The sequence below is a fragment of the Protopterus annectens genome, chromosome 13.part0 (assembly GCF_019279795.1).
Source record: "Protopterus annectens isolate FY-2018-M chromosome 13.part0, PAN1.0, whole genome shotgun sequence".
NCBI classification, from domain to species: Eukaryota; Metazoa; Chordata; order Ceratodontiformes; family Protopteridae; genus Protopterus; species Protopterus annectens.
The window spans coordinates 799,419,196-799,439,270 of record NC_056747.1 but is presented as its reverse complement, the minus strand read 5'-3'; the positions used below and the strand labels follow the sequence as shown (position 1 = coordinate 799,439,270).

Genomic DNA, 20,075 nt, shown 5'->3' with positions numbered 1-20,075 from the left:
CGACCTAAGACCAGGCTTGTGAGCTGAGGCTGTTGGCAAAACAAGCAGAATACTTGTTTTTGATGCAGTTGGCTGTGGGTTCTTCCACTGTATGTAGATGGTTTGCTGATACTGTACTGTGCTGCACTTTTAAAGGAAAGCCTGCAGTTAGCCACATGGCAGGGGTTGTTGCAATTAGCCACATGAAGGTATCAGACTAAATTTAAATGACAGAACAGATTTAAATTAATACTTCAAGTAGGGTTTACTATGGGATTAAGGGCTCACGTAAGGCATGAAACAAAGGCACACGTATAAGTGTAGCCTGGAGTTTAGGGATGAGATGCAAAAAGTTTTAGCAATAGCTGAAATTGTTTTTCTTAGCAATCTAACAAACAATAATGGTGGCATGCAATTAATTAGATGGCTGGGGTCAGTGAAGAATCACATGTCAAGGCTAAGTTATTGGGGTCAGCTTGCATGCTTAATACAACAAATCATGTTTGGTTCACTAACTTGTGCTTAATGCAAATAAATTATATCTGGTTTATTTCTTAGCAAATGAAATTAATAATAAAAATACTACATAATTCAGCTGAGTGAGTCATTAAAGTTAATCTAGGTCTTAAGGAATTTACAGCCATTTGCAGGTTGTAAAGGAGTACACTGGGTAATTGTGGATAGAAAGGTTTGGCAAAAAGTGGAAACTCTTGTTAAGGACCGCAAAGCCAATGCTTATATTTGATAACCCTGCATATTTATTTGTCATTTATTTTACCTAACACATTACTAAACCTTGGTGGATGGAGTAAAGAGCAATTGGCTAAGTAGCAGAATATTGTAACAATTTCAATTTTAGTGGTGTTACTTTCTTTAAGGAAGTAGAAAAAGAAGGGCAGAAAGGTGGGGGGAGGTAATGGGTCAGTGCACAGAATTTCTTCAGGAAAGGCTGAAATATTTCATATGAGGTCAAAGCTTTAAATTGTTGGTAATATTTAGTTGGGTTTTTAGTTATCACTGCAAAGTGACTTGGTGGAACAGAAAACATATTTAAAGCATTTTCCTGTTTGAGAAAGCAGAATTATTTGTAAATGGGCAAAAAGTTTCATTTTAGCTGTTAATTCAAGCTAAGATCTTAACCCATGGCTGTAAAGTTTGCAAGAGAAGAAAAACTAGTTTGTATTTGCTGCAAGCAGAAGGTTTTTCTCATCCCCCACTTCCTGCAGTGTAATTAGGTTTTGAACACATCAGATAACGCTATGCACTTACAAAGGAAAGAGGGGGAAGTTTTATGGCATTCCACTTACACTTCTTGGGAGGAATGCTTTAAGGCCTTAGTAAAACCTTTGTAATTTTGGGACACTGTAAAGGCCCTTGAGTCGCAAAACTTCAATACAGTCACTTTGTTAGCTCACATATTTTGTAAGTTGATAGATGTGCAAATGCACAGTCTTGCCGATGATGATGATAATAATAATAATAATTCATCTATGGCGATAGCCAGAAGGTCCTCTGTCATTAGGTAGAGGTTGCAGCATTCCTTTCTACTTCTTGGTTTAAGAATTTTGGGCAAAACCAAATAAATTTGTAAGCATTAATGAAATTCACTTAGGAAGTTGTTAGAGGACCATAGATGCTGTGACGGTGTGCTAAGTATTAAAAAAAAAAAAAAAAAAGTGAGAATTCACTTTGGGTATTGGCTGTGGTAGTTTACATGGTGTTATTATGCAGTGTCGTCATGCAGGCTATATGGTTTAGCTTGTTGTGTAGTAAATTGCTACTCAGTGACAGCATGTTAAGATAGATTGTCAGCATCTTTGAATCATTTTGCATTATTCTGCAGATATCTATTTTGAGATATTCAAGAAGATGGGTCAGGGCTATATACACTCTGATTACCTTCCCTCACCTCTTCCTTAGCAGCCGGATGTATAAATGTTGGCACAAAAAGTGGTTAAAACAAATAAATGACATTTCAGGAGTATGGTACCAGATATATAGTCAAGCAAACCCAAATGCTGCATCTGATACCTAAATACAAGGAGCAATTGTATAAAAGTGCACGTGGGTGATGTGTACACGCATGTATACATGTATGTATATATATATATATATGTATAGATATATATATATGTATGTATATATATATATATATATATATATATATATATATATATATATATACACATATATATGTGTGTGTGTGTGTATTTGTACAGATGTATGGAGGTGTGTAGGTGTGTGTGTATTTACACATGTGTATAGATATATATGTGTGTGTGTATGTGTACGGAGATGTGTGTGTATGTGTGTGTGTGTGTGTGTGTGTGTATATATATATATATATATATATATATATATATATATATATATATATATATATATATATATATATATATATATATATGGGTATATGTATGCATACGTTTATATGTATTATACATTTGCAATATATATGTAGAGGCATATGTATGAATATGGTGTTGGTGTGCATAGTATATACGGGTGCCTAATATGTGTACCTATATGTATATATATTTCTGTATATGTATTTATATATGTATGCATATATTGTATAGCTTTGTGTTTACATGTATGTATGTGTTTATGTACATATGTATGTACACTTAATTTCGGCAAGTTAACTCACCTAGCAAAATCAATTACAATGTAAATTTAGGCATCAGTGCATGGCATCCGGAAGACAAACTGTGCGGCCAAGACATGTTTCATCTCTCAGCCCCCCCCCCCAGAATAAACTTTTGCATGCCACATTCCCTTTTAGGGGTACAGAGGACCAAGAATTAGTGGGGCTGATGAACTTTGCAAAGTGACCCCTGTGGGACATTCATTTATGAGGCGTTTGGCTACTAAAGGGTCTGGGTGCACAAGGCCACACCACCAGTTTAGGGCCTCACAGGGCATGGAGGAGGATTTAGGGTGGTTGCATTTCTTATTAGATTACAACGGGACAGCAATTTGGCAGGAGAGAGACAACCAACTACTGCTTCAGTGTTTACAGATGCAGCAAGGGGAACTGGCTTTTGGGGTTATTTTCAAGATTAGTGGTTCAGTGCGGCATGGCCAACTCAAGTGAAAAGTAGGTTTAAACATTTCAATTGCAGAGATGGAATTTTTCCCAGTAGTTTCCACTGCAAATATGGGGTGTGCAAATGAAAGAGTGGGTTGGCTTTGCTCGGAGACTGTGGGTTCTACTTCCACGGTATACAGATGCATTGCTCATACTGTATTGTACTTTGGTTCAGCGCGGCATGGACGACTCATGTGAAAAATAAGTTCTGCATTTCAATTACTGAAATGGAATTTTTTCCAGTAGTGGTTGCATTGGAAATATGGGGTGTGTAAATGAAAGATAGAGTAGTTTGGCTTCCCTTCGACAACAAAAGCATAGGACACAGTCAATCAGCTTGGGGGGGGGGGGAGTGGTAGGCAGGATGAGGAGATATTTTACTTTTAAGTGTTCAACATTAAATGTCACAGTGAAGGCACAACACACTTCAGGCATTGATAATTCATTGGCAGATTCCCTTTCTCGTTTGCAGTGGTCTCGTTTCTGGCTGTTGGGTCCAAATGCGAATCCTCCTTCGGTTTGAGAACCGGATGGGCTTTATGGGCAGATGAGAATGGTGGCTAATGTATAATGTTCTCAGTGGAAAGACAAGGTTAAGGTACAATAAATGCATATAGCAATTCTTGCAGACCAGATTATCCAGAGGCGGGAAACAAGTATGGCCAATTCCACCTTACAAAGTCAGGGCTTACATTTTGGTAATGAAAGAGAGATTGGACTTTTGGAAGTGCAAGAAGCACATTGTCTGCTCTGAATTGGTTTCATTAGGCCTTGGGTCTGAAGGATTTAGCTAACAAAGACATGCTGTAGGTGGACTTTACACTCTAAATTGGCCCTAGGCATGAGTGCGCCTTCTGTGGAAGGTTGGGCGCTGGGCTGGCAACTCGACACTGTAAAACTCCACTGCCAATCATGAGCGGACAGATGATCCGCTGTGGCGACCCCTAGCTAGGGGAAAGCCAAAAGAAGAAGATTTCAGGTACGAACAATGTTTAAGGGCTGGGGGAAACAAACACCCAAGAGGCTTGATAACAGGTACTCCATAGGTCCACTGGTGTTACGTAAGCTGTGGCTTGCAGTTTCAAACGTTTTTTCTTCTCATGAGGTAGCATTATTTAGGGCTGCCATTCTGCTGGCTTTTTGTGGGGCATGTAGATGGTCTGAAATTATTCAGCCAAACAAGAAGAAAGGTCAACGGACAGTTTTACCAGTGGCATATGTACATTTGCTGGGGGAGGATACTTAGGTTTATCTAAATCCAAAATGGATCAAGGCGGCAAAGGTCAGTGTGTAAGAGTGGTTACTCCAAAGGGTTTGATATGGGATTTGACTAAAGTGCTACTAGAGTACCACAACTATAGGGGTAGGTCAGATGGTCAATTCTTTTGTCATCAACAAGGTGAACCTCCGACACAGTAATCAGGAGAGAGCAGTTTTAAATGAAGCAATCAAGTTGAGTGGCCTAGACTCAAATAAATATACATTACATTCCTTTCGAATAAGTGCAGCCTCATTTGCACATGCAATGGGAGCTTCACAGACTGACATTATGAAGATGGTCAGGTGGAAGTCCAATGCTTATAAAGGCTATGTAAGGTGTAAATGGCTTTAACTCTTGTCCTTTATATTTCAGCTCTCATCTTTGGATCAGGAATACATCTGGATACTGGGTCAATCTTTCATTCGGAGACTCCATTGCTTTGTCCAGAGCAGGAAGGGCTTCTCCTTCCAAGGAGGAAAACGAGCTTCTTGCAAAGCAGTTTGGTTTGGTGCATCAGGAATGCGGTGGCAGCATCTCAGGGCAGTACTACAGCAAGCTGCAAGAAGCGATAAATCTCCTACTGCCATTTTATTGCACCTAGGGGGTAATATTTGTCAACATCCAATAAAAAAGCTAATTGGTTTGATGATACAAGAGGTATATTGCATGCAGGAATGCTGGCCATAAGCTATTATCTGCTGGTCAGAAGTGATACAGAGAAAGAAAAGGAGGGGAAGCTAGGTCCATTAAAGCTGTGGAGAGAATGAGAAGGAGAATTAATAATTCTAGGGGTAAGGTGTTAAGGGACATTAACGGGTTGTACATTCTTCACCATGGCATTCAGGTCTGGTGGCCAGACAGGTATGATGAAGATGGGGTTCATTTATGTGAAGAAGGTTTGGGGATTTTTTAGCTGGTTTAGCTTAGAAGGGCATTCACTTAGGATAGGTTGAGATGTGATGGCAAAAGGGAGGAATATTCCTCCCTTCTGTGGCCGAAGAAATGAAAGGTAAGGGAAGCCAAGTTAGTGTGTGTGTGTGTGTGTGTGTGTGTGTGTGGGGTGGTCACAGGACTCTTCAGCTGGACCTTCCACAGGCCTGACAGCCCCAAGGGATTGTTGCCAGGGGACTTACCAGCCCGGCAATGGTTCCTTGGCAGATTGTAAGACGGCCCAGAGGAATTGTGATAAAATGTGAAATGAAAAAGCTGTTATGATGTGGGTATGTTGAATCAGAAGGGCCGGATATCGATGTGCTGACTGTTGTCCTGTAGGTTTAGGGGAATGCTATGAAAGAAATGAAATGGCTTCCCTGACATTCTTGCCTTGAGCACATCTCATAATAATTGGCTTCTATTTGAGTAAATGGCAATAAACATATGGCTGCGGCCATTTAATCCATCTGAGGTCTCTGTTCTTTAATGAATACGCAGCATGTGGCAACCCTGATTTGTAAAGCATGCAACTTTGATACATTTATTGTCAACGTTGCCAGGGAATGAATGTTCTGAGCCGGTTTTTGGATACGACTCAAAGGTTGATATGGATCATTAAATGAACTATGGACACCATTCGATATGGAGCATTAAATGAATTGAACACTATGTTAAATGTTTTCTAAAAGATCATTCTGTTGGCATCAATGGCAAGGTAAGATATTGGTTCACTAAACTTTATTAAAAGCAGGTAGAGCTGTACCAATCTCAGACAAATCAATTCTTTGTCTTTTAGAGGGGGAAGGCTGGCTTCCCCTAATTAGAGTTATAAGGTCTTCAGCCATTCTAAGCATTTCTTTCTGCGGCATTGGAGCTTGAGCATGCGCTTTGGACGTTTTCTAGGTGTAGTGCGAACTCTGGACCTGAGAAACTCGGTACTTTTAGTTTGAAACGAAGTAGTCTGTTTAATACGGACATCGGAAGGTCGGAATACACCCTCCGAGGCCGGTGCCTACACAACGGCTCTGGACCCATCCAAGGTAGAGACATCTGCTGGTTCCATAAATCGAAGAAGCATCTCGTGGCATACCAGACTCCGGATGGGTCTCAGCAGAGGCCTGCGAATCTGTAGAAGCAGGCATCAGGGGCTGAAAAGGCACCTCACTGAGTACCAGCAGACTGGTGACTAGCTTAACAGAAGAGTCGTCGGCAGTTTTGGACCTATGTGGTCTGTCTTTATCCTTACGTTTTTTCAGAAGATGGGTGGCTTACCGAAGACATTTCGGAATACAGGGAACGAGAGCAAAAGAACTTAGCAACAAAGATAGCCCAACGACAAATAGTCTGGGTGTTAAACAAGGCACAAAACCGACAGCAAGGAACGTTGTGGTATGGGCCTAAACAGGTGACGCAGTAAGAATGAAAATCTCTGAGGTATTTGCTTTCCACAAGCAAGACAATTGTTAACATTTTCTGACATCGGTTAGAGCAAGAAAAAGAATCCCCGACGGGGTACTTAGCTTTAGAAGACTTCAGGTTTGAAACTCGAAAAACGAAAATTTCAGGTAGTGGCCGACCAGCACTTGCGAAATGCTTCTGCTTTGGGCTACTGCGCAGCAGGAAAAGCTGATGTAATGGGGTCGGCTACATGTTTTATATACCCTGACGACATGACATCATGGAAGAGGTGACAGCATCCAATGCAGAAATCCCAAGACTCTGATATTCAGGCTGACTGAAGGCTACCTGCAGGCAGATAACCCAAGTGTGATGACTGCAACAGTGAAACACAAACATCTGCTTGATCTCGAACACAGAGGCCAAAGGAGGAGTAAGCGGGAGACAGATGGAAATGGCTGATAAGCAAGCTTTCACTGAAGTACAGTTTTGTAACTACCATAAATGTAGATGTTAGAGTGTATTCACTGTTGCAGTCATTACTCTTGGGTTATCCTGCTGGCAGGCTACCCGCAGTCAGCCTGAATTCCAAAGTCCTGGTCCGGCGTCGGTTGCTGTCGCCTCTTTCCTGACATCAGTGCGCCAGGGGTATACAAGATGCAGCAGACACCATTTTCTTCAGTTTTTCTTGCCCCAGATGTCAGGTGCCCCCAAAAAGGTAGGCAATACATATTGCTTATAAAAAAACCTACAGTAAAATAAACAGTACCTTCATCTACAAGCAAATAGACCACATAGGTTGCACAGGCTAGAGAAGTATAGATAAGTCCCAACAAAGAAAGGGGGATGGTGGGTGGGTAACCTGGACTGCAACAGTGAATACACTCGAACATCTACATTTATGGTAGGTACACAACTGTACTATGTTCATTGTGTTTCACTGTTGCAGTCATTACACTTGGGTTGAATCCCAAAAGCTGAGGTAGGGGGCTGGGTCTATATAGGATTAGGAGTGGCTATGAGGCCCTGTAGAACTGCAGTGGCAAAGCCTGCTCTGGATTTAGAGTAAAGAGGTAAGTGATAGTGCATGATAAAAGCGTACACTGAACTCAAGTTGCAGCCTCCAAAATTTCCTTGGTTGGTAAACCTCTGAGAAAGGCTGCTGATGTGGCTGCTGCATTGGTAGAATGTGGCCTAATATTCTAAGGCACTGATTTGCCATGCTGTGCATAGCAGAAACGTATGCAGTGTTCTATCCATTTTTAAATAGTCTGCTTTGAAATAGCCTTTCCTTGTGATCCTGCAGCATATGCCACAAAAAGTTGCTGAGTTTTTCTGAAAGCTTTTGTTTTGTCCAAGTAAAAGCGTAGCTGCCTGTGTATGTCCAAAGAGTGCAGAAGTCTCTCCCCTTTATTCTGGGGATTTGGATACAAAGTTGGCAAATGAATGGTTTAGTTAAGAGCCACACTGGATACTACCTTTAGCATAAATGTTGGGTTTGTCCTTAGCGAAACCCTGTCTGGATGAAAAATGATAAAAGGTTCCACTGCCATTAATGCCTGTAACTCGGACTCTTCTTGCTGAAGTTATTGCTAGGAGCAGAGCAGTTTTCCATGGCTCAAAAGGAGGCAGTGTGAGCTTTTCCAAGACAAAGTTGAGGTCCCACGTAGGTATCGGTGCTCTCCTTGGGGGTCTTATGTTTTTTTGCCCCTCTGAGGTACTGTCTTAGCACTGGATGTGAGAAAATAGGAGGTTCCATATTGTAATGAGCTGAAATGGCAGAGGCATGGTTCTTAATGGGTGAGAAGGATAGGCCTTTGTCCAGCATCTCAGTTAGGTATTGAACCGCTTGTACCAAATATTCCTTAGATTTTACAAGTCCTTGTGCCTGGTTTCAAGCACAGAATCTCTTGGATTTTTCTGCATAAGATTTCCTGGTGCTGGGCCTCCTGGCTTCCAAACTGACATCCATAACTGCTTTAGAGAGAGGTGTGTTCCGAGTGGTTATATTATTCGCCATGCAGCCAGATTTAAGGTTCTGAGTTGGCTGTGCAGGATCGGATTGTTTTGTTGGGTCAGAAGATGAGGAATGTGAGGTAAAATCCAGGCTGGGCCTTGAGCCAAGCTCTTTAGGAGTGGGTACCAGTGCTGGCGTGGCCAGTCTGGGGCAATCGGAATCATTTTTGGCTTGTCTTGTCTGACTTTTAGGAGTACCTTGGGGAGGAGAGGCAGTGGTGGAAAGGCATAAACTGTTAGGGTTTTCCAGCTGAATGATAGAGCATCCACCCTCCATCCATTTGAGTGATAAGTCCTTGTGCAGAATCTCTGTATTTGGCAGTTGCGAGGGGAGGCAAATAGATGTCTGGGCATCCCCATTTCCTTGTTATCATGCTGAAGACTTGTGGACCTAGTTTCCACTCGTGAGGGTCCATGAGGTTTCTGCTTAGTCTGCCAGAGTATTTTTCTTTCCTGGCAGGAATTGTGCCTGCAGATGTACTTGATAGGTCAGTGCTGTGTTCCACAAAGTCATGGCTTGCCTGCAGAGGGGGTAGGAATGTGTGCCCTTGCTTGTTTATGTACCACATGACTGTAGTATTGTCCGTCTTTAGCAATAGTTGTCCTGGATGTAGTAGATCCTTGAAGGCTGTCAGGGCATTCTGTACAGCTAGCATCTCTTTTTGATTGATATGAAGATGCATTTGGTCTGCGGGCCATGTGTCCTGAATACATTTTTCTGCCATGTGTGCCCCCCAGGCATAATCCGATGCATCTATTGTTAGTGTCTGCCTGGCTGTGAGTAAAGTGAAAGGCTGTCCCTTGTTGTGGTGACAAGCTAGTGCCCACCATCGAAACTCTCGTGGCAGGCAGGGAATGAGAGTTATTGTTTCCAGGCTGTGACAATGTTGAGTCCAAACATTTTTTAGATACCATTGTAGCTTCCTCATATGCAGTCTTGCATATGGAATTAGCAGGATGCCATGAAGCCCAAAGCCTGCAGAATTTTTCATGCAGGTAGCTGGGTCTTTGTTGCCATAATTTGAAAGGAATGAGTCAGTTGCCTTTGTCTGTTGTGAGATAAGCCATCTGGACAGTTGTATTTAAGCTTGCACCCAGGAATATTATCTCTTGAGAGGGCACTAGTTTTAATTTCTTTTCGTTTACTGTGTGCCCTAGGCAAATTAGTAACCTTTTTTACAAACACCAGATGCTTTAGTAGAATGTCCCTGCTCTCTGCTTGAATAAGGCAGTCGTCCAAGTAGGGATATATTTGAATTCCTTTTTGTCTGCAAAATGCAATTACTGGTGCCAGGCATTTTGTGAAGACCCTGGGCACAGTAGATAAGCCAAAGGGCAGTGCAGAGAATTGGTAATGCATTGAGCTAGTTATGAATCTGAGGTATCTTCTGCAAGATTGTCTGATTGGGACATGCAGGTATGCCTCTGAGGTCCAAAGTAACTAGCCAAGCCTTCTTGCCCAGCATGGGTAGAAGTTGCTGCAGTGTCAACATTTTGAATTTTGGAACGTCCAGGAAAATATTTAGAGTAGAAAGGTCCAGTATTGGTCTCCAGGCTTTGTCCTTTCTGGGTACAAAGAAGAGTCTTGAGAAAAATCCTTGCCCCTGCTCTTGCTGTGGTACTTTTTGAATAGCCCTTATGTCCATGAGAGCAGAAATTTGTTTTTGCGCCTCTGCCCATTGATTGTGTGGCAGGTCTGGCATACCTTTTGGCCTTGGTAGGGTGTGAAAGTGGAACCTGTAACCCCGAGAAACAATATTCAGTACCCATTTGTCCTGGGTGATCATGCACCAATTTTGAGAAAAGTGCTAGTTTTCCCCCTAAGGGTGCTGCCAAAAGGTGAGTGCTTGGCATTGGTAGAGGAAAGTCATTGGGACTGTTTCCTATAAGGTTGTGATTTGTCTTCTCCGGCTTTGGGGGCTGAGGCACCCCATTGTTTAGGTCTGCATGAGCCTTGGGGCTGAGATCTGCCTCTTGGGTGTCTGTATCTGCCTCTTTTTGGCCTGTCTGACACTGGAAAGGACCAATTTTTAGAAGGCCAGTTCCTGCTAAATCTGGGTGGCTGAACCTTGTAAGAAGTCCTTTACTGTCTGCATTGATTTTGCTTTATCCTCCATTTTCTTTAACACCTATTCTGTCTTAACACCAAACAAAGTATCGTGCTGTAATGGAGCATCCAAATAATTTTGCTTTAACGTGATCAGGTAAACTCTGTTCTTTTAACCAAGCATGCCTCTGAATGACAGAACCTGCAACAGCGGCTCTGCAAGAAGCCACTAATGAATCAAAACCACATTGCAAAGTATGCTTTCCCACTTGTTCAGCTGCATGCAGCAAATCCTGCATTTCCTTGTTTTCAGGACATTCAGAGCTTGTAAGGATTTTCTGTTTTAGCAAAGACATTAGGTATTGTTGATATTTAAGCATGTGAAACTGGCAGTTTAAAGCCCTTACAGCTAAAGTAACAGAGGTGTAAACTTTTTTCCCCCATCTGTCCAGAGCTCTAGAATCCCTATCAGAGGAAACAGGGTTTTTTGCAGTGGAAGCCTTGACCTTTTTGGGACCCTGAGAAATTGTTTCTGGATCAGCAGCAGGGTTTTTATAAAGAAATTTATGAGAATCTGGGACCCTGTAGTACCTATCTGGCTTAACTGGTGCAGGGGGTAAAGAATCTGGAGACAAGCTGGATTCAGAAAATACATCAACAATATCTAGTACAGGGGGGATAGCAAGGGGCCTGCGCTGAGGCAATAAAAGAAAATATGAGCCTTTTCTTGGATTCTGAATAATCCTGGCTCTCCCAATGGAAACGCTCCCTCATGGTGTGCAGGGTATCCCCAAATGAGTAGTCCTCAGGAGGAGAGGCTGAAGGGATAGATTCTTCAGTGTCAGAGTCCTCATAGGGAGGAAGAGAATATCCCTGTTCTGAAGAGGAATCAGAAGAAATAGAAACCTGGTCAGAGGAGTCAGTCAGTGTCTTGCCTAGGCCTTTTATCAGGAGGGGGATGGGAAACCCTGATCAAAGTAATTAGGTCTTTGACCATTTTAAGCATCTGTTTCTTTGGCATGGATGACTGTCCAGGAGAATGCTGTACTTGTTTTTGTCTTTAAAGGTATTTTAGACTTTGCCCTGGCTGCTGAAGTGGTCTTGATAGTAAGCTGTGTAGGTCTAAAAACACCCTCAGAAGCCGATGCCTGCTCAGCAACTCCAGACCCATCTGAGGGAATAGTTTCTGAAGGCCCAATACCTTGAGTTTCCATAGGCCTAGTTGTCTCCACGTGGGAGTCTGAGGCGGCCTGTGGCTCTGAGGTAGCGGGTGTCAGGGTCTGCGAAAGCGCCTCACTGAGAACCGGTGACTGGCCTAGAAGAGGCTTCGTCAGGTTTGAACCTCGGATGCCTGTCCTTTTCTTTGTCTTTGCGCTTTTTATGAACTCCGATCATCGGTTGTTCCGACGGCATTATATAGTTAAACCTTCGGCCAAAGTAATGTAAAGCAAAATCGAACAGACTCTTAGTGTGTTGGTTGAATCTAGCACAAAACCAACAACTAGCAATGTCGTGTTCAGGGCCTAGGCAAGGAATACAGTAAGAATGAAAATACTTATGAGGTATTTGCTTCCCACAAGAAATGCAATTGTTAACTTTTACTGACATTGGTCTGGAGCAAGATAAAGTTTCCCCAACGGGGTACTTGGTTTATTGAAGACTTCGGATCTGAAATTCAATTTCGAAAATCTCAGGAGTCGGCCGACCGGCCGGCACTTGAACTGCTTCTGCTTCGGGCGCTGCATGGCAAGAAAGACCGAAGAAAATGGCATCTGCTACATCTTGTATACCCCTGGCGCACTGACATCAGGGAAGAGGAAACAGCAACCGATGCCGGACCAGGACTTTGGAATTCAGGCCGACTGCGGGTAGCCCTGCCAGCAGGATAACCCAAGTGCAATGACTGCAACAGTGAAACACGATGGACATCATGCCAAGACAGCATGTACCAGTTCATACAGGTTAAGAAACAACCATGAGGGACCCTCCACTGGAGAGAGGTCCTGGTGACATTTAAGGCACCAAACAATAAAGATCTTCCATTTGGACATGTATGACTTTCTGCCATTGGGTATTTGGGTGTCCCTTTGTTTGTCGATATACCACATGACAGTGGTGGTGTTTGTATAACCCTTCAAGGAACCTGGGACCCACAGAGCATGGAAAGCTTAACATGCCAGAATGACGGCCTGCATTTCACCGATGTTGATGTGATCCACCCTCTTTATGAGGAGAGACCAAAGGTCTTGCACCTCCAGGGTGGTCTGAAGTAGCCCCCACCCCAGCTCTGATGAGTCTGTGAAGAGCTCTCGAGACAGCTGAGGATGGTGGAAAGCAACACCAGGATTGAGAGTGCTGCTGAATCCACCAATGAATTTCCAGTCTAAGACAGGGTACTAGAGGAATGAGATGGTACAGTGGGTGGAGGTATTGAAGCTACAGCCACTGCACCGTCTCATTCCTCTAGTACCCTGTCTCAGATGGTGCAGTGGGTGGAGGTATTGAAGCTACACTTATTTTAGGTATTACAACCGAGTGATGCCTCCAGGTGCATCTACAGTTGACGCCTACTTACCCCTCTAGGCGTTAAATATTGCTTGTTCATATTTGCATCAATAATTCCAAAACCATGCTATGTACAAGGTTTTAAAAGATGTCATCTTAAACCTTTCACAATGGCAAACTCAACTGCAGTAATATTTGACCTCTGTCTGGTGCAGGGACAGAAATATTAACTGCTTTTATGATATTAACTAATACAGATATAATTCACATTTTCTAAATATCTCAACCACCAAGTAACACAGACAGAACTGCTTAACCTCATATGAAAGCTTTCAGTTAGATGAATAAAATGTTGCGGATAGTACGTATGTAACTTGAGTGGCTGCTGAGATGCTGTAAGTTGTTAACAAAATATTACAAACTTAATAGTTACTGCGTTTACTATGACTTATAAAATTCAGTTTAAGACCTAGAACCTAAAGAATACTACCACTATAAAAATAGTTTCTGCTGAAGGGTTTGCCATTTATACTTTTTTCATAACAGCTATGGTTTCAGAAATATGAACATTTGTTTGAAATGTGAGGACATAATTTGGTTCTGTCAAAAGGCTTAGGATCCGCCCACTAAAACTTACAGTGCAAACTACCAGAGCTCCCTTGGAGTGAATGAGTTAAAGGAATTTGAACACATCCAGCATCTTACAAAACCTTCCAGGTTTCTTAGGAGTTGGTGGCTGAAAATCTGGTGTCAGCGATGTAGCAGAAAATCTATCAAATACAGCAGCCAACACAGAAGGGACAGCTGAATGTTTAGGAGAGTCCATATGTAACTCATACCACATCTTTTGGACATCCAAAACTTGAGAGCAATCCCACTTAAAATGCTCCATCATGTGCAGGATTGTCACTAAAGGTTCCTCCAAAGGAGGGTCAAGACTAAGATTCCTCCTCCTCCTCAGACCCATAATCTAAAGGTGAAGGTAAGTGGTAGGACTAGACCAACGAGTCAACCTTGGAATCAGAATTCCCACCCGAAGACCGAGTCCCTAGCCCTTTTAGAGGTACAGGATCAAGGAGAAAGTACAGTTGTGTACACTTACCATAAATGTAGATGTTCGAGTATATTCACTATTGCAGTCATCACATTTGGGTTATCTGCTTGCAGTAGCCCTCAGTCGGCCTGATTAACAAAGTCTTGGGTCCTGCATCGGTTGCGGTCTCATCTTCCATGACGTCAGGTAGTCAGGGGTATAAAGCATGCAGCAGACGTGATTACATCAGTTTTTCTTGCCCCAGATGTCAGGTGCCCCCATAATGGGAAGCAATTACATAATACAAGGTTACACCTCCAACAAAAAAGCAAATACACCAAAAACCTTTGAATATACTAAGCAAGAATAGAGGTATAGCCAATAGAAGTCAGGGGGCTGGAGGGAGGGTAACTAGGACTGCAACAGTCAATACACTCAAACATCTACATTTATGGTAAGTGTACACAACTGTACTATGTTCTTCGTGTTTCACTGTTGCAGTCATCACATTTGAGTAGATTCCCAAAGCTAAGGATGGGAGGAGGAAATTAGATAGCATTAGGACCAGCTATAAGGCCCTGCAAGACTGCAGTGGCAAAGCCAGCTTTGGATTTAGAGAAAATTGGCAAATGGTAATACTTGGTGAGGGTATGTACAGAACTCCAGGTATCAGCTTCTAGGATGTCCCTGGTAGGGACACCTCTGAGAAAGGCTGTAGAGGTAGATGCAGCCCTGGTTGAATGTGGTCTAGTCACCTGTGGGGTAGGTTTTCCATGGTGATTATAACAGAAATGAATGCAATGGCCTATCCATTTAGAAATGGTTTGCTTTGAAATGGCCTTCCGCTTTGTTACCAAACAGGCGGTCTTGGTTTAAGGGAGCATCCAGCAATTTAGCTTTAAAATGATCTGGCAAAGATTGCGCCTTAAGCCAAGCATGCCTTCTAAGTACAGACCCAGTGACAGCAGCCCTGCAAGATGCCTCTAGTGAATCAAAACACTAGAAAGTATGTTTTCCAACTTGTTCAGCAGAATGCATTAAATCTGGTAAATCTTTACTTTCAGCACAGTCAGGAATCAACATCATTTTCTGTTTAAGAAATCCAATAATATGCTGCTATTTTAACATGTGAAACTGGCAGTTTAAGGCTTTAATGGCCAAGGTTGCAGAAGTGCATACCTTCTTACCCCATCTATCCAGCACCCTGTAATCTGTATCAGAGAGGGTAGGACTTTTGGCAGTAGTAGCCTTAATGCCCTTGGGTCCCTGTGAAATGGTCTCAGGATACGCAGTAGGATTTTTAAAGAGGAACTTGAGAGTCAGGAATCCTTTAACACCTATCAGATTTTCTGGGAGCAGGAGATAGAGAGTCAGAGGCCAAGCTATATTCCGAAAAGGCATCATCAACCATGTCCAGTCCAAGGGGAATAGCTAAAGGCCTGTGTTGGGGCAGGAGTAAGAAATCCCTAAGCCTCTTTTAGAGTCAGAGTAATCCTGCCTTTCCCAGCGAAAATGCTCCCTAAGATTATGCAAGGTTTCACCAAAAGAGAAATCTTCTGGAGGGGAAGCACAGGGAATAGAGTCCTCTGCATCAGAGTCCTCATAGGTAGATAAGGGTAAATCCTGGTCAGAGGAAACAGAAATTTCAGAATCCTGATCAGAAGAATCATAAGCAAACTCAGTCCTAGGTCTCAGAGTGGGAAGGGTGGCTTCCCGATTAAAGTAATAAGGTCTTCAGCCATTCTTATTTGTTTTTTTAGGCATAGAGGCCTGACCATGCAGTCTGAGAGTCTATCTTCTAGGCATGGATCGAGTTTTAGGCCTTGAAGAAGAAGGTGTCTGTTTAATATGCAAGTCACTAGGCCTGAATACACCATCAGAAGCCTGTGCCTGCACAGCGGCACCGGACCCATCCAAGGTAGAGATATCCACAGGTTCCACAGTTGAAGCATCTCGCGGCATACCGGACTCCGAATGGGTCTCAGTAGGGGCCTGCGAATCTGAAGTATCAGGGACTGCGAAAGCGCCTCACTGAGTACCGGCAAACTGGCGACTAGCTTAGGAGAAGCGTCGTCAGCAGCTTTGGACTTATGCTGTCTGTCTTTATCTTTGCATTTTTCGGAATGTCGGGTGGCTTACCGAAACGATATCTGGATAATTGAACAGAGTACCAAAATATTTAGAAGCATAAATAAACCAACGAACAGTTTGTTGTTTAAGGCACAAAACAGACAGTGAGGTACATCGTGGTCAGAGCCTAGGCAAGGAATGCAGTACGAATGAAAATCTTTATGGAGGTATTTGCTTTCCACAAGAAATACAATTACTGACTTTTTCTGACATCGGTTTAGAGCAAGGAAACGTTTCCCCAACGGGGTACTTAGCTTAGTTGAAGACTTCGGTTCGAAAAAGAAAATTTCAGGAGTCTGCGACTGGCACTTGCAAACTGCTTCTGCTTCGGGCACCGCACAGCAAGAAAGACTGATGTGATGGCGTCAGCTGAATGCTTTATACCCCTGACTACCTAACGTCATGGAAGATGAGACAGCAACTGACGTAGGACTCAAGACTTTGTTAATCAGGCCGACTGAGGACTACTGCAAGCAGATAACCCAAATGTGATGACTGCAGCAGTGAAACATGAACAACATCTAGGAACTCAAACCACCTGAGGAATCTTAACGCCATCAAGGCATTGAACAAGCCTCGAGTCACGTCCTTCCTTTCCCTGTGTGGATCTCCTGTGCAGTAGGCACTACACGCTTTTTTTTTTTAACCTTTCCTTCATAGGGATGTTCCACTTTGACAAAACTGCCTAAATTTAATCAAGGTAGCCAGTGCCTCTTCCAGCACAAGGATTTGAGAAATCTCCTTAGGCCCTTTGGAAATTATCAGCTGTGGTTCCTCCTTATCATACACAGCAAACGCCTGCGAGGATGTGCAAGAAGCAGGCTCTGTAGTGGCCTCCGAGAAGGTCATGGTAGAGGAAATGAAGTTAACACCAGGCTGTTCTCACTTACCTCAGGAGAGACTTCTGGTGGAGGCTGGACGGCAGTAGACTCAGGCCTAGACTTTTGTCTTCTTATGCGAAGGTTGTACCTCAGGGAAAGTGGATTCTGCCAAAGTACATTAGGCCAAAAGCTTAAGAAGTTGGTTTGCAAGGTAAATGGAAAGGGAAGAAAGGCAACTACGCAAAGTCTTGGGAACAAAAGCCTGACAGATGGAACACTGCATATGGCCGTGGGACACACCTAAGCAAAACAGGCATCTATCTTGGCAGTCTTTATGGGGAATCTGCCTCTCACACTGACATTTCCCCTTTTTGGATGAAGTATAACCCAATGCAGAATAAAAGGAAAAGAAAAAAGAACCCAAACAGGGTACTTTATCTGTACAGTGTAGGCTTGGTAAAACCAGCACAGCAAAGGACATTCAGAGTGACATACGACAACAGCATTTAAACTGGTGGCAATGATGTTCTGAGCTGAGATTGTATGTATATCACCTTTATGCCCTATGCTTGTGTGGGGAGCATACGTCTGACATAAGACACTCCCTAGATAATAAAGGCTTTGGTATAATGACTGAACACTGGGACATCCTTGACAGGAGATCCAAGAGGTTATGAATACTGCATCAGTGACATGGGAAGGACATTGTCACTTACATCCAGGACGGAGTAGCCAAAATCTTTCCTCTGATCAGATTTCTTGTCCTTCCGATGGTGCTCTGGTAAAAATCTGGGACAGTGAATAAGACACTTTCACCAATACACACAATGGATACTTTAAACTCCATTTTCCAGGTAGTGAGACAAGCCAGGAATTTCTCCCTGGTTTATTACCAGGCACCTGAGCTGAATCACTGGCACTTAAGCCAGAGCGGCACATCATGTTACTCTCCATGTTGTATGAGCAACTATGATGTGGACCATGGTACTCTTTATGGCAACCACTTAGATTTTAGTGCTGTAAGCCTCGTACATGGGAAATTGTCCAAGATGATAGTCAAGTTTGAGATCCTGTCTGTCAGAGGCACACAAAGAACTAGTAAGGGTAAGAGCCAAGTACCCTCTCTTTTTGCAATGTCATGGAGTACACTAGTCCTAGACCAACTCTCACCCCTTCCCCATAAAAAGGGCTTAGTTAAGAAAATGGTAAATTACAGTGTTGGCCAAATTAATAGAAATATCAACAAATAATGGAAATTTTAGTTCCTTTAGTGATTTTCAGTCTGGCTTTTTCAGAAATTCACAAAATAATTTTGGTTTGCTAATTCTTTAAGAAAAAGCTGTTCAGCGCAAAATTACTGCATGCTACTTAAAATAAATTATGTCATAATGATGCGGCTCCATAGTCTTAAAAATGGGTAAACTGGCTGACAATGCCACAACAGAATGCAAAAGTTGAGATTTTGCTCAAATAATGTGTTCCTGGATCAGAAATCACCAAGAAGGTTGGAGTTGGTCAGTTGTCTGTCAGCCAAATTTGGAAGAAACTCAATAACAGTGAAGGGTTGTCACTCAGATGTTCTGTCAGATGTGGTCACAGAAGGTCCACAACTCCTTGGGATGATTCGTATCTAATCAAAGAATGCCATAAATATCTCAAGGCATCCAGAAGAAAACTGCAGGGGATGCTGGAACAGGGTGTTACAGTGAGTTCCAGAAATGCTTGACAGACTTCTGGACTCAGTTTCCAACTTGCAGACCTCTGAAGCAACAGAAATTGTCCAACCAAATGAAAGCAAAAAGACTATGCTGGGCAAAAAAGCTTCAAAACTGGTCAGAAGATTGGGAACAGGTTGTTTTCAGTGATGAGAGCATAATACAGTGTTAGGATCAAGAAGTACAATATGTCAGATGACAATGTGGAGAGAAGATAAGGGACAATTGTATCATTCAGCGTGTCAAGCACCCCACTCAAGTGACGGGGTGGAGCATTACAAGATTCTTTGGAACAGGTCAGCTCTACACTGTTGAAGGAAACGAAGCAGGAACAACACAGAACTGTACTACAGCAGCGTCTGCTCCCTCTGCTGTGTGACTGGTCAAAGAAAAAGGGATTTACCAGAACAGGGATCTTCATGCACGATGGAGGCCCATGTCACAAAGGTCGACAAGTTTCTTTGAGGTCCGTGGTATTGAAGTGTTACCATGGCCGGTTAACAGCCCAGATATGAATCCAATAGAGAGCTTGTGGGCTCTTCTGAAGTCAGAGATGGAAAAAAAAAAAGATCATAACAAACAAGCAGCAACTGAATGAAGAACTCACTTTAGCATGGACGTGTAATGCTTCTATGACCAAACATTGCCGTGAACTTGTTCATTCTATGGTTCAAGTTAAATCCTTGAAAATGGCCAAAGGGTTATTCATAAAATATTAGAGCATATTACATTTTCTCATATAACATGCATTATATTGTCTGTTATTTCACATACCTGTATTGAGTTATATGGCGAAACAATAAAAACACCGATTTCTATTAATTTGGCTAACACTGCAGAATAGAAGAGAATGAGAACAATCAGGGACTCAAAGGGTCCTCAGTGTTGGCACCCTTTTTCTTGTAACAAAGACAGTGTGAAAGTTTAAAATATCTAATGGAAAACAAACTGTTACTCTTCAAAAGACTGATGTTAAATCTGGACATTTTTGTGCTTTACTCACTTTCCATTTGCTACACTGTCTGCCCTCTCACACGCACAGACACATGCACCAAGAACTTCTGGCCCACATGCTGCAGCAAGTCAACTTAATCCTTGTAGCCAGACTGCAAGAGATATTTCAGCAATAATCAATGATTCGGTGAG

The 20,075-nt window shown here is 42.7% G+C and overlaps 1 protein-coding gene across 1 annotated transcript in view; it reads right to left on the bottom strand.

Annotated features, from left to right (window-relative positions):
• CLTC (clathrin heavy chain) overlaps positions 1-20,075 on the bottom strand; it is a 2,794,584-nt gene that overhangs the window by 2,502,605 nt on the left and 271,904 nt on the right. The window lies entirely within an intron of this gene.